General features: G+C 32.7%; 1 long non-coding RNA gene across 1 annotated transcript; it reads right to left on the bottom strand.

Annotated features, from left to right (window-relative positions):
* Positions 1 to 7465: 7465 nt before the first annotated feature.
* Positions 7466 to 13774, bottom strand: LOC127724115 (uncharacterized). Its single transcript, XR_007992364.1, has 3 exons — positions 13699 to 13774; positions 8225 to 8277; positions 7466 to 7802 (listed from the first exon to the last, which is right to left on the bottom strand). It is a non-coding gene; the product is annotated as an uncharacterized LOC127724115 (long non-coding RNA).
* Positions 13775 to 14190: the final 416 nt, after the last annotated feature.

Genomic DNA, 14190 nt, shown 5'->3' on the forward strand with positions numbered 1-14190 from the left:
TTATTATTCTGCATCACGTTAGCCGTCTCCTCGAAGATTAATTTAGTATCTTTCTTGAATGATACCTGTATCGCCGTAGATGTCTTTCCGAAGATTCGTTTAGAATGTTCCTTGATTTTTAGCCCCTATATGCTGTTAACCTATTTAGCCATAGCAGTTTCTTTGGGGTTCATTTAATGTTATTACTTCTAATGACTGAATTGTAAAGGCTGCAATTACTATTTTGGACCAATATCGACAAAAAAGCGCTTAAGTGTCAGTCTTTGTAAGAATCAGCGGCTCTTTTCACAAAAAATCTGAAGAGTAAAATTACTCGTAAGTCATACGCATTTCAGTATAACTTACGATTAATTTTAATCGAAAGATTTTTTGTGAAAAGAGTCGCAGGCAATTTAGAAAAATTTCAAAACATGGACGAAAAAAAAAACCGACCTAACCATCCTATTTTGAAGTTACCCTGATCCTGAGTTAGAAATGGTAGTTCTTTTGTTTCTGCGTGTCTGGTAATTCGAGAAATCTCTAGATAACTTTTGGTTAGAATAATAGCAAATTACAGAGTTAGCTCCCCTTAATTGTTAATTTCTACTGCATTTAAACCAAATTATATCTTGAATTACCAGAACAGGAAAAGGAAACGAATGTTATATTGGTGCACCCTTATACAATTCGAACATGAATTAATGTCAATTTGAGTGGGTTTTTGTTTGTCATGTTTTCACTACTGCCTGATTCTTAGACAGATTGGCACTTAAGATAAATGCCAGTATTACTTTCCTGTAATTGTAAGAACTAATTCAGAAAACAATCAAAATGTGTACCACTAAAATAATAATACCTATGTTAAAGTCAGCTTTCTATTTGCCTTTTCTTTTTAATATCGTTAGGTTGCTTTCTCGTAGACGTATACTCAACATCTACTTTTATTTATATGGTCAATTTTCTCCTATAATCATTTTACTCAGATGTTAAAATAAGAAATGTTAAAGTCTACTGTAATTTGGTTTTTAAAGAGTCTAATAATATCGTTGAAAGATCAATTAAATAAAATGGTATTCATTGCTTTTGCAAACCACTGAAGTAAATCATTAACCAAAATGATTCAATTCGTTTCGGAACAATTAAACATAGCTTTACCTCAAACCAAACCTAATTTTATTTTTCGTCAACGAAGTAAACAATTTAACTTGGAGATAAATACCTAATATTTGCCTTAATATTACAAAAAATTACAGATTTTAACCATCTTTTGGTCACTTGAAGAAATTTGTGCTAGTTATTGTAAACGCTCTTATTGAACTACCTTTTCTACTCTCCTTGTCCTCCGCGCAACGCGTTGCGGGGGACATAGAAATACCGGGTGTCCGTCCGTCCGTTCGTCCGGTCATGTTAGCGCTCTCATATGTACAATTCTTGCCAGATTTTTATAAAACTTATATCATAGGTTTATATTAGCAATGTCTCGGACGAGTTCGAGAATCAGTGCTGATCAATAATTTTTAATAGAGTTATGCCCCTTGGAAACATTAATTATATGGATAATTGCATCGTTAGCGCGCTCATGTGTACAATTCTTGCCAGATTTTTATGAAACTTATATTGTAGGTTTATATTAGCAATGTCTCAAACGAGTTCGAAAATCAGTACCGATCAATAATTTTTAAAAGAGTTATAGCCCTTAGAAATATTTATGATATGGAAAATTGCATTGTTAGCGCTCTCATGTGTACAAGTCTTGCCAGATTTTTATGAAACTTATATTGTGGGTTTGTATCAGCAATGTCTCGAACGAGTTCGAAAATCAGTGCCGATCAATTATTATTAAAATAATTATGGCCCTTAGAAATATTAATGATAATGAAAATTGAATTGTTAGCGCTCTCATGTGTACAATTCTTGCCAGATTTTTATGAAACTTATATCATAGGTTTATAACAGCAATGTAACGGACAAGTTTGAACATCAGTGCCGATCAATTATTTTTAAAAGAGTTATACCCCTTAGAAATATTAAATATTTCAGAAATTGCTCTCAAGTCTTCAACTCTCTAAGATAAAAAGTTTTAGATAACAAAAACAAAAAAAAAATGTTTTAGTTATTGACCTTGAACCCTTGAACAGATAAAATATGATGTAAATCTGCCAATTAGATTTTTTTAAATTAATTAATAGTTTAAAGTATCATCGGTTATGATAGTCATAAGCCATGATAAAAGGCTGTTGCAATTTGCCATGGGAGAAGCAAGCTGCCTCAATAACGGATACACATGTAATCTAATATTTTTATATTGACCCCAAATTCTGTAAAAGCCTATGTTAAGCCTGTTGAATAATTAAATACAAAAGTAATAAACTGATTATAAAGTTCAACTTAGAACAATGTACTTATTTTAAGTTTTAAAATGGCTTGTGTGCAGCATAATAATACTTGTTGGTTAGATGTTTTTCATTACTTGAAGTAACGATATATTCTTGTCGATTGCAACGGTCATGTTTTCTATCTCCAGTCTTGTCAAACCAAACACATTAAAACTGAAACTTGCTGCTTCAGAAAGCTACATAATAATAGTCTTATCTGTAAATTAGCTGTTTGTGGTAGTCCTGAATCTGCATGATATATTTGCCACTGGACGTCTATTTCGAGAAATTTTTTGTTTGGAACAAACAATTTAACATTGAAATAGACATAAGCATCGCTAACATAATATTGTATTATCATATAATCACATTAGAATAGAGAAACGGGGAATGTGTCACAGAGACAACAACCCGACCAAATAGCAGAAAACAGCCTAGTTCTAAGTGTCTTACGATTCTGTAATTTTGATTGGCCGAGGCATTCCAAAATTTATATTTTATTTCCGTATAAAATGTAATATCTTTCACTGCACTTGCTCTCTTTGTTAAATCAAACACATAGAAAAAACAAACGAAAAGCTTGTTTAACTCGTTATTTCATGGTTGTATTGCATCTTAATGTAATTATAAGAACTGAAGCGCGCTTCGTACAAAATGTGCTTCGGTAAAAAGTAAAATAACAAAAATACCGCACTCCAAGGAAAATTCAAAACGGAAAGTCCCTTATCAAGTGGCAAAATCAAAAGCTCAAAAACATCAAACGAATGGAAAACAACTGTCATATTCCTGACTTCGTACAAGCATTTCATTATGTAGAAAATGGTGGATTAACCCTGGTTTTATAGCTAGCTAAACCTCTCACTTGTATGACAGTCGCATAAAATTCCATTATATTAAATGGATTTACAAAACGAAGTATTCAATAACATTAACGGTATCAATTTTTCTGCACCAGATTTCGACAATAAATGTCTTCAGTGATGCTCGAGGCCAAAATCTTTCAAATCCAAAACTTATTGAAAAAATGAAGAGCTTATAATCCAAAAAGTATAGCCGAAGACGGGCAAGGAATCAGAGCTTTGCATTTGGGAGATTTATTTCTTAATCCAAAATGATTTCCAAAATTGTTTAATATAGATACCTAATTATTACTACCACTGAATCGATACCTCTGCTGGTGGACTGTTAGTCCCCGAGGGTATTACAAGCCCAATAGCCAGTACTTTGGTACTGGCATGAAAATACGGATATTGTTTTGATTGAAATTTACTGTTATAAAATTTTGGAAATCATTTTATATTCAGGAATATATCTCCCTTATACAAAGCTCTGATTCCTTGTCCGGTTGTTTTGGCTAGTATATCTGGTGCAGAAAAATTAGTACCGTTTATATTATTATGTAATCGAAACAGTCTTTAATTTTTGAATTATTTCCGTAAATTAGATTTCTTTAATCATTAGTTCGAAGCATTATCTTTAACATTTGTTACAAGAGGCCTCGGTAAACAACTTCAGTTTGTAATTCACTCGTCGGAAATATGAAAATAAGCAACTTAAGGGGTTCCAATCAAAAGATCAAGTAGATAACATTCAAATCAGGTGTACAATTTGTGTGACAGATTGTGTTTTGTATTGTTTTTCTTAATTTTATTTAAATTTTGTTTATTTTTCTTCAAGATGATTGGACTAGTTTTAAATTCTCTTTGTAAAGATGTTTGTCAAACCCATTTTACATGTTTGTGCCATTTTAAACGTTTTGTAAATGATGCGTAGCAAGGGAGATAACTAGAGTTACATACGTTATTTCCATGGACAGTGTTTTCATATATTACAACGTTACTATGCATGGTTAATTCTTAGTCGATGGATTTACAACTATTCTGGATTCAATATCTAAACTCGACTTTTTGTTAAATTTCTGACTTAAAAAATGATCGTTCTGAATATGCATGAAATATTTGTCACTGGAGTATGCGACATTTTACTGGTAGGCAAGCAACATGAGCAATCAATTAAAATAGTCTTTTATAAACGTGATGGTATTAGACAGTAATCTCTACACCAATTGTGCATGCTGTTCATTTCTTATTCAATTGCTTGTACTTTCTTGATACAGTATGATAACTGTAATATACTACTGAAGTCTACGCAGAATACAAGCTTGTTACATAAACAATAGACGTACATTGTCTAAAAAAATGAAATTCATTTGTACGATATGAAGTAACGGGATGAAAAGCGAAACTTGCCGAGATTTACAGAAATGATAAGTTAGTGTATATTTTCTAAATTTAAGGGTTTACAGTGTCAAAATTAGTGTTCTTCTTTTTAACTCAATCGCCAGGAAATTTTGAAAGACAGAATGCAATTGAATACCAAAGATTCATATAAGATAAGACGACTTCATTGTTCTCGTAAAATCTAAGACCGCAAAAACATGTCGCTAGTGAGTTGCGACACATACACATCGTATGGTCAACCAATTCGTGTTAGTAATTTTAAAACTAATACTAAAAAAGAAAATTTAAAGATATATTCAAATATTGAATATTAATAACGGTCTATGGGTTCTAACACATTTACTACACTATATTATTTACAAATGTAACAATAATGATAGATTTCAGTTGGTAAACAAATATACTCCATCTGTATTTCTGGGGCGATGAATCAACATTTTGTTTATTTTTTCACCGTACAGTTATTGGTCATTCAAAAGTGTTTCACGCCTCAAAAACTATGCTATATATTTCATATAAACACATATTTTATTAAAATTGTCTTTTTATTAAAATTGTCAAAAACTTATTGATGGTCCGACTTAAATGAAATTTTTACTGTTAACTTATAAACGTTTCGGCATTTTTTTTATCGTTACGATGAAATATTTTATGTGACTTGTTAATACTGAAAAATCATTTTTTTAGTACTAATATTAAAAGTTGTTCCCCCAGTAAACTCTATATCTGTATATATTTATATATATATAACAAGTCTAAAAGGATACAACATCACCAAAAAATAATAATAAAATGAACAAATGTTAAATATTTCGGATAACAGATATCCTTCATCAGTATGATCACGATGTAAAATGAATCATATCAATCTAGTCTGATTATAAAACTATAACAATCTTGAAATTTATACAATAAAACAGTCAAAACTGAACATCATAGAGACGCTTGTACAGTTCTAAATTTTTTTAACATGACGTAGGTTATGTAGCTATTTACAACAGAGACTGCAAAGATATGCTTCAAATAAAAATAGTAATGTGCGATATGAACTGGTACAACTCTAAAATTTCAAAGGTGATCCGTGCCAATTGGCAAATTATTGCCAAGCACCCCAAATTATCCAAGATCTTTCCCAAACCTCCTGTTTTAGCTTTTCGGAGACAAGCAAGTCTGAAAGACTTATTTGTGAGAGCTGACGTTTCCTCTAATAAAAGCGGTTCAACTGCAGGATGGTGCAAGTCGTGTGGTAACAGACGATGTCTGACTTGCCAACAAATACTGAATACTCAAACATTTACTTGCCACTCCACTGGGTCTGTGTACACTATATTTTGCAATGTAACTTGCAAAACCAAGAATGTTGTATACCTTCTTCAGTGTCGATGTGGCATGCAGTACGTTGGCGAGACAGAACAGCTATTCAACAAACGCATGAATGGCCATCGAAGTGACTACACCTGCAAGCCCGACCTCCCCGTAAGTCGTCATTTGAGATTGTCTAGGCACGCCAAAGCTGATCTAAAAAACCTTACCATCACAATCATAGACCACAACGAGGGTTGGTCAAGGGCCGATAGACTCGCTCGAGAAAGGTTTTGGATAAGAAAGCTAAGGATAGTTTCCCCAAAGGGCATAAATGAAAAAAACATAGAATGTGTCACTCATTTTCCCTACTATCACTCATTTTCTTACCATCACCTTTTTCCAGTAACTGAGGCTTCCGTACTGGACTCTTACAGTTTTAAGGAATTTTTTAATTATACCAGTTTAAATTACTGGGTTCTATTCATTTGGGAGGGATGTATAAGTACGCAGTCACGTTCAATTATTTAACCTTAGTCAAAATTTATTATTATTTTTTAATCATTATCAAACTGCTATCTATTTGGGATGTTTAAATACGCAGCCTCTGTTTTAATTACTCTACCGTTGTCAAAATTGAAATATAATACTAGTTTGGATCGGTCAGTGCTGTTTAATATATATATATATATATATATATATATATATATATATATATCGAGCAAAACTGCCGATTAAATTTTGTCTTTAAGCAGTGATCTCTATAAAGATGTAATGCAAAGAAATACTTCAAAAACTATTATAAGAAACTGCACGCAGATATTTCTGTTTTTAATTGTAAAAAATTCAATCCAGTCAGGCACGAAATAACAGGATGTTGTTTTAAATATATGTTTAAATTTGAAATATATAGATCGTTTTCGAGGCGTGAAACACTTTTAACCTCTACTGCATATTGTAATCGAATCACTATAACAGGAAGGGCATTCAACAGTACTCAGAGTTTTAAAAATAAATTCCCAACAATACCCTCTAATGAAAAGGAAGCTCAGATAGCAGGAACATAGCGCGACAAAGATGATCTTTATTCGAAAAAACGTTTTAAACTGTAATTTTGCATACAAATTTAAAAATTATGATAAATGTATGCTATAGTTTATACCAACAATATGTAAATGTGATGGTTATTTAACTTAATAATCCTTTTCGGAGATTTAAACGAAACAGAACTTTTTGTATGCTAGTTGAAGGATGTTATGTAATCACGTGTCTATTAAATGTACTAAGTTTTGGATTACTCATAATAAACAGCGTGTACTGTAGCAACGGCGAAGAGTGATCCATTTCGGTATGATGAGCAAGAAAAGTTATCTGTAGAAGGCGACCAAATACACTGACTTGCCATTTCTACGCCTTGTTCCAGACTCTGTCCAATAATTACATTACAGATTATTCTGTATCGTGGAAACCCCATCTTTTTCACTCTATTCTTAATCAGTACAGAAAGGTCACATGCTAGATTTTTACATCGTTCTTTTTCATATTTTTCATTACAAAGTTCTTTTTCCAAAATACTGCTCACAACATCTTCGACTTTCATGGCTCTGAACTCCTTTCCTTCATCTGGGTCTGTCTTGTAAGTGTTTTCCAGCCTTACTTTAGGTTTTACTTCCTCTGGTGCTGTTGAAATGCTAATCCGTCCTTTAGTAAATCTGCGCATGCTTAACAAACCAGTTGCTATACCCTTAAATGTTGATCTTCTTCTGAGTAAGGATGCGGGATTTGGGCTTTTTTCTTCGTCTGTATTGGCGTCTGATATAATTGACGGCCGTCTCTTCCATGTTCCAAATACTTCCCCGCCATTTTTTTTCTCTTCGGAGAGACCTGCGGGACTTGCAGCATCAACCTTCAAAAGACGAGCGAGATAAGCGAAAATGTATTTTTTAATATCATAGGCGATTCAACACAAAGGGAACGAACTACATATTGATGATTACGGATTCCCACACACCGCATATATGTATACACTTAATACACATATAAAAATACACTTAATTAAGCAATCTAATGCAAGGCTTCTGTTTTCTTGCAATAAATATTGAAGCATGCAGCAATGTTTAGAACTTTAATGAAATTTGTATTTATTCAAATGTTTTCAAACGAACAACTGATTAGATGCGCATTAGAAATCAAATAAAGGGAAATAACCCCTAAATAAGTTGTATCAGTCATGATATTTTTTTATAAAGATGTGAGTAATGAAAATTAAGCCCCTGTTCAATCTTATATTTTGTATTATATACTTCTACAGGTATGATATATATTTACCTTTATGGCAACCGATGTCGACATGGTCTCTGATACTGATGTGTATCTGCTGCCTGGAAGTGAAAAAATAGAAGTGTAATAATCCTAATAAAAGCTTAATTCAGTGAAATACCTCGATATGTGATAGCCTGTTCGTACTGTTGCCTTAATAGAATTAATTTCTGAATTTATCAAGTCGTTTCATGTTGACGAAAAGAGGCGGAAGATACCAAGTCGACATTAAAAACACGTAAGTCGAAGAGAAACTGACAACGTCATTGCAAAACACGAGAAACGATGAAAAGACAAACAAGTCCCTAAACACTTCATAGAAAACTAAAGACTGTGCTACACGAATCCCACATAAAACCGCGGGTTCGTGGTATTGGGTGCTCCGAAAGGGTAAGCAGAATCTGTTCCAGATGTCAGTCGTTCCAAAGGCTTCTCTACACGGACCAGACTCTTTTTACAGGACATTTACACATATTATTTGGACAAATAAAAAAAAATAACTGGTATTTGGTCCACTTATTCATATCACTAAATTGGACCAAAACAATTTGTACTGGCATTTGCAAAATGTCCGGCGACCTTTGGAATGACTAAGTCATGTGGTTTCCGTCATGTTTCTCATGATAAGTGAAGATTCGGTGATGTCACATTATAGTTTGTCTGGACAATAAAGTTGATTGTGTCCGTTTCTTTTTTTAATTTCACCACTTTTTAACAAGAACCCCAAAAGGTAAACCCCGGTCAACTGATATTCTTTATAACGTTCGCTATCCTATTAAGCCAGTATTTTTTTTATATAAACGAGGCGGAAGATACCCAAGGGAGAATCAAAATTCTTAAGACAAACAACAGTCTTCAAAACACTTACATAAAAAACAAAGACTACTTAAGCAACTCGAATCCCGCCAAAAACCGGGGATGATCTTAGGTGCTCCGGATGGGAAAGCAGATCTTCCTGCACATGTGGCACCAGTCGTGTTGCTCATGGTAAGACTATTAATAAATCGTACACATTTCAGTACGAGAAACTGTTTAAGCTGTTAGCCGTAACATGAAACGGGTTAGATTTTTCATCAAATAAAAATTACATCATTTTGGAAACAGATGCCCGTTACTGCGAAGTTTAAAAAAAAACATGTAAAACATGCAGTTTTGTATGAAAATGTCTTCAGAATGTAGCGCTTAATAAAATTTTCATTTTTAAAGAAATGGACATATGTAAAATGGTCGAAAATGTTTTAGTATACGATGTATACTCTTTAATATTCAAACAATGGTAGGTTGTGAATCAAACACACAGGAAATTGGAACTATACCTATTTTTAATTTTGAAAATATAACTGTATCAGCTCATAAATGTTAACTGAATAATCCAGTCGTTATATTCCGACCAGTGCAATCACTATACATTAACTCCAGAGGAGACTGACCGTAAGAGGGCGTGTATTATCCGAGTTAAATGAGTATCAAAAGCAACATTGGTATATTCCTATAAAGGAACATTTTCCAATTACAAACAATTGATTTGAAGTTCTGTCAATAATACAAAGTCTCATTATATAAGTTTCACTTTTAAACAAATTTGTGTAACAAAACACTTAAATAAATGTATACCCTCCAAAGTTATTTTTGGATGAATCAACAATAATATTTTAAATCTACGTAATTCACGAAAAATGTTATTCTAATACTCAGCCTTTCTTTTAAATTAATAAAATAACATTGCGTCTTTTTGTAATATATGAAATTAATGATATTCCAAAATGAATTTGCGAAGTTAGTTCTTCTCAAATATCTTCACAACTAAACTTTGTACCTTCAAGTTTGTGGTATTGTATGATATACATGTGTGTACCTTATATAGATTTGAATAAACAATGGAACTGTTGGACAGTAAATATATTGTCTTTTTGATTAAATAATTTGTCAATGATTTGGAAAATTAAAAGTTGGCAAACTAGGATAAATTCTATGCACGATATATAAGTATATACAGAGGTCAAAAACATTTGAACAAAGAGGAAAACATGCATTGCAAAGCTATTCGAATTCCCTTTATGTTTTGATATATAAAATAAACTCACAAGCGATTTACATCCTTGCCCTTTTTAAGATGCTAGAGATCCTGAACAAAAGTTGATTACTTATATTAATGGACAGCCGAATGTCTGATCATAGATGTATTTATACATCTATGGTCTGATGGTCTGGATGGGCGCCCATCATTTCTGTATTCTTTAACTTTTGGGGCTATTATTCTCTATTCTTTATCATTTTGCCCATTTTTTTCTATTCTATATTTTTTGTCCGTTATTCTCTATTCTGTGAACCCCATCTAGACCCTCATGTCTTGTTTCTTTCAGCGCAAAATTTATTTTTTACTTCAGCGGGAATTTGTCGATATTTTGAACTTGGGATTAATGACCCTGCTAAATAGACTTCGTTTTGCGGAAAATCTTATTCAATCTTTCTTCCATTTGTGAATAAGATTAGTTAGTTAAACAGCTGGACATTCGAACTACAGTCATTCAATCACAAAAGAGGTGTATATAGTATTTGAGCTAAATATATATGAAGGTCGATTAAACCATAAATATTTTAAACGAAAACAACAGTTGACTTAAGATTATTGAATTAGTCTTTAAGATGTCTTGATATAGAACAGACTTTTACTTAATATGACGGTCTCTAATAAATAGTATGCACTTATATTTTCTGGCAATGAGGACTTAAGCAAGTTTATTGTCCCCGAGTTCTAGTAACCAAATGTTTCCCGACGCGAAACGGAGATAAAGAGTTGTGTGTCGAGGGTAATAATAAACTTGATATTGTCCCAATAGCCAGGAAATAAGTGTTTTATTATACATAAAAGCAAAAAAGTACGGGAAAATGTTAACTTTGCTTCCAGTATTTTTCGTTAAAAGACTATTAACCGGTAGTTTTCTTTACGGGAAAATGTTTGCTTCCAGTAAATAGTTCATATCCAGTAAATAGTTTTTTGAAACTATTTACCGGTAAATAGTCTTTTTTAGACAATTTCGTAAAAATAGTAAATTTATTCGCAGATATTTTTTTAAATAAAATACACACCGAGGTGTAATAATACTAAATGATCGGCCCGCGTGTTTAAAAACAAGGCTATTTAATTCAAGGCTACGGGTTTCGCATTTGAGGAATAGTTATACTATTTTAAAATGAACATCAACATGAGTGTACAAGATATGTGAATATACATCATAGTATACTCTGTCATTTTTTATCGGGTGTTCTGCAAGTAATATCCCTCCTCCATATAGAAAAGAGAATGGAAACGGGCAAAGTGTCAAAGAGACAACAACCCGACCAAAGAGCAGAAAACAGCCCTAGGCTACCAAGGGTTTTCAACGCAACGAGAAAATCCCTCATCCGCAGGCGGACTTCAATTTGTCCCTAAACAACGATGTATTCTAGTACAGCGAAATGAACACCACACTTAACTCCGAAACATACAAATGAACAAAAAAATCACAATACTTACAAAGGCTAGAGGTTCCTGACTTGGGACAGGCGCAAAAATGCATGTTTTGTGATGAATACATACAAAAGGAGAGGTTAATCGTCAATGAGACAGCAATCCAATGACACATATAACCAAAATACATTCAGATGTCAATACACAGTCTTCAACAACAGATGGGTGCCTATGTACATGTAATTGGCTCAACAACCATTGCCAAATAATACATAATGGCAGGACGAGAACACATTGACAATACATTTGAAAGACAGGTTAGGGAAAGGGGTCGACCAGAAATGATATTTGGTCTGCCAGTGGGAAGTAAGAGTATTTACATATAAGATTATCCCAATATCCCAGAAATAGAAGGAAATATCTGAAGGTTTTAACTGACTTTTTATATTATCCAATAATTAAGTAAAATGCATACTCCTTCTGAATGTCGAGTATATCCCCGGTTTTGTGCTATAAAAGTTGACCACGGCTTTGTCGTGTTGTTGACAGCCGTCCAATAACCTTGATATTTGACTTCTTAATTGTCGAATACCCATACCGTATGGTGAGCTATAAACGGCTGCAGCATACCAAAATGTGAAACAATTCAAAAGCGAAAACCAACGTTCTGATTTATACCAGAACAATACACGACACACAATTATGGAATATAATTACCAACGCAACCACTGGATTACATGCTCCTGTGGTTCTTTTCGCAAAAATTATTTTTATTGAAATAAATCACAAGTTACACTGAAATTATTATGTTGGTTGTTTTTTGGTAATAAAAGTTGCTGGCTTAAGACAGGCACATAAGAAAAATATCGATATTTGACATGTGTGTAAGCGCTCAAACCTTGCTTTAACTTGGGACGGTGGTGTAACAACACAACATAAGAAAACTAAAATTCAGTGTGAAAGGTGTTGACTTATCATGTCGGTATTATGTACAAAATAACAAAAAGACAGAAGACACAAAGTACCGGTCTTATAGTACTTGCAGTTACTGAAAGCTAGTTCAAAGCCCGATTTCAACTTTTAGATAAACCATGTTCTTAGAGACTAAAATATATATCAGTACTTCTCGGATTGTGTGTATTCAATTATGGGCAGACTGAGATATGTAGACAGGACCTTGTGCAATGCTTATTATAATTATGCCAAAGTATAAGTATCGACAGGATGTAGGAATTTATATTTGCATTCCGTTTTATCGACGGACCATGTTGATGAGTTGCTGCTAGTGGTCTATTACTGCTAGATCATCATCTAATGTCGGTCAGACCGTAAGCCAAACCTTTTTTAACAAATCACAGAGAAAAAAGACATCCAAAAAACGAACATGAATTTACCTCATGTCAAAAAAAGTATTTTAATTTTTTAAGGAATGAAAATGCTGAAAAATTTCAGTATAAATAATGTAAGCGTTATAAAAGAAAAACCGGCGGGATGCGTTTTTGTCTTGTTTTTTTATTTTTATTATCATTATTATTTTTCTTACTGTAAATTGTGTAATTGAAATATCGATGGGCAATTTTTTGTTTTTGTTTTTTCTGTTTTTGTTTTTGTTTTTGTTGTTTGTTCGTATTTGTTGTGTTTTTTTTTTGGTTGCTTTTGTTTTTAAAGGGGGGCTTTATTGTTATCATCATCATCATCGTCATAACTACTCATATTCTATTTATTTATGTTTGTCCCTCACACTTGCAATATAACAATTAAACGTTATTTTGATTTATTTTTCATTTTGAGTTTGTCCCCTCCTCCCCACTTTTCAGTTTACTCCTACGCCACTAAAAGCCACCAGTCTTGCGTTATGACATTAAAATTAACGTAGTCGTACTATAGTAGTATAGTAGCAGTAGTACTAGTATATGTAATACGTACAGTGCAGTAATATAATTGTTATTGTTTTGACAAATTATTGAAGTCAAAATTAGTAGATATTGAGTACAGCTGGGGGGAAATCAGAAAGATAGCTAAAAAGTCCTACCTTGTGGGTTTAATCGTCACCAATTAATACATTTCTACGGAGTGAAATATCAAGACTTACGTTACGTGGTTTTTAATTATTCATCCCATTTAAAAGAGGGATTTTAATGTATTAAAAAGTCTACAGAGGATTTGGTTTAATCCAGGTGTTTCAATACTACATGTTTAAACCACTCAATAGTAAATTGTTATATTATACAATATTATGAGGTGTGAAATTGTGATATTAGAACGGCCAAACCAGCTAAATAATTATTTAAATATTATACAACGTATCGCTTTGCATCTAAACTCTGGCTTGGCATGTATTTTATTACATTGTTTTTTTCAAATTTATTGATGTTAATATTAAGACGATATTGTTTTCGCCTAGTCATGTTTAAGCAGTTGAAAATAAAATTAAAATTCAGAAATAGCAGATAAAGAATATTTTGCGAAAATCAAATTCAGTTGCGCATAAATAATCCCTGCTTTGTACTAGAACACGTGGAGT

This window comes from Mytilus californianus, unplaced genomic scaffold (genome assembly GCF_021869535.1).
Source record: "Mytilus californianus isolate M0D057914Y unplaced genomic scaffold, xbMytCali1.0.p SCAF_14, whole genome shotgun sequence".
NCBI lineage: Eukaryota > Metazoa > Mollusca > Bivalvia > Mytilida > Mytilidae > Mytilus > Mytilus californianus.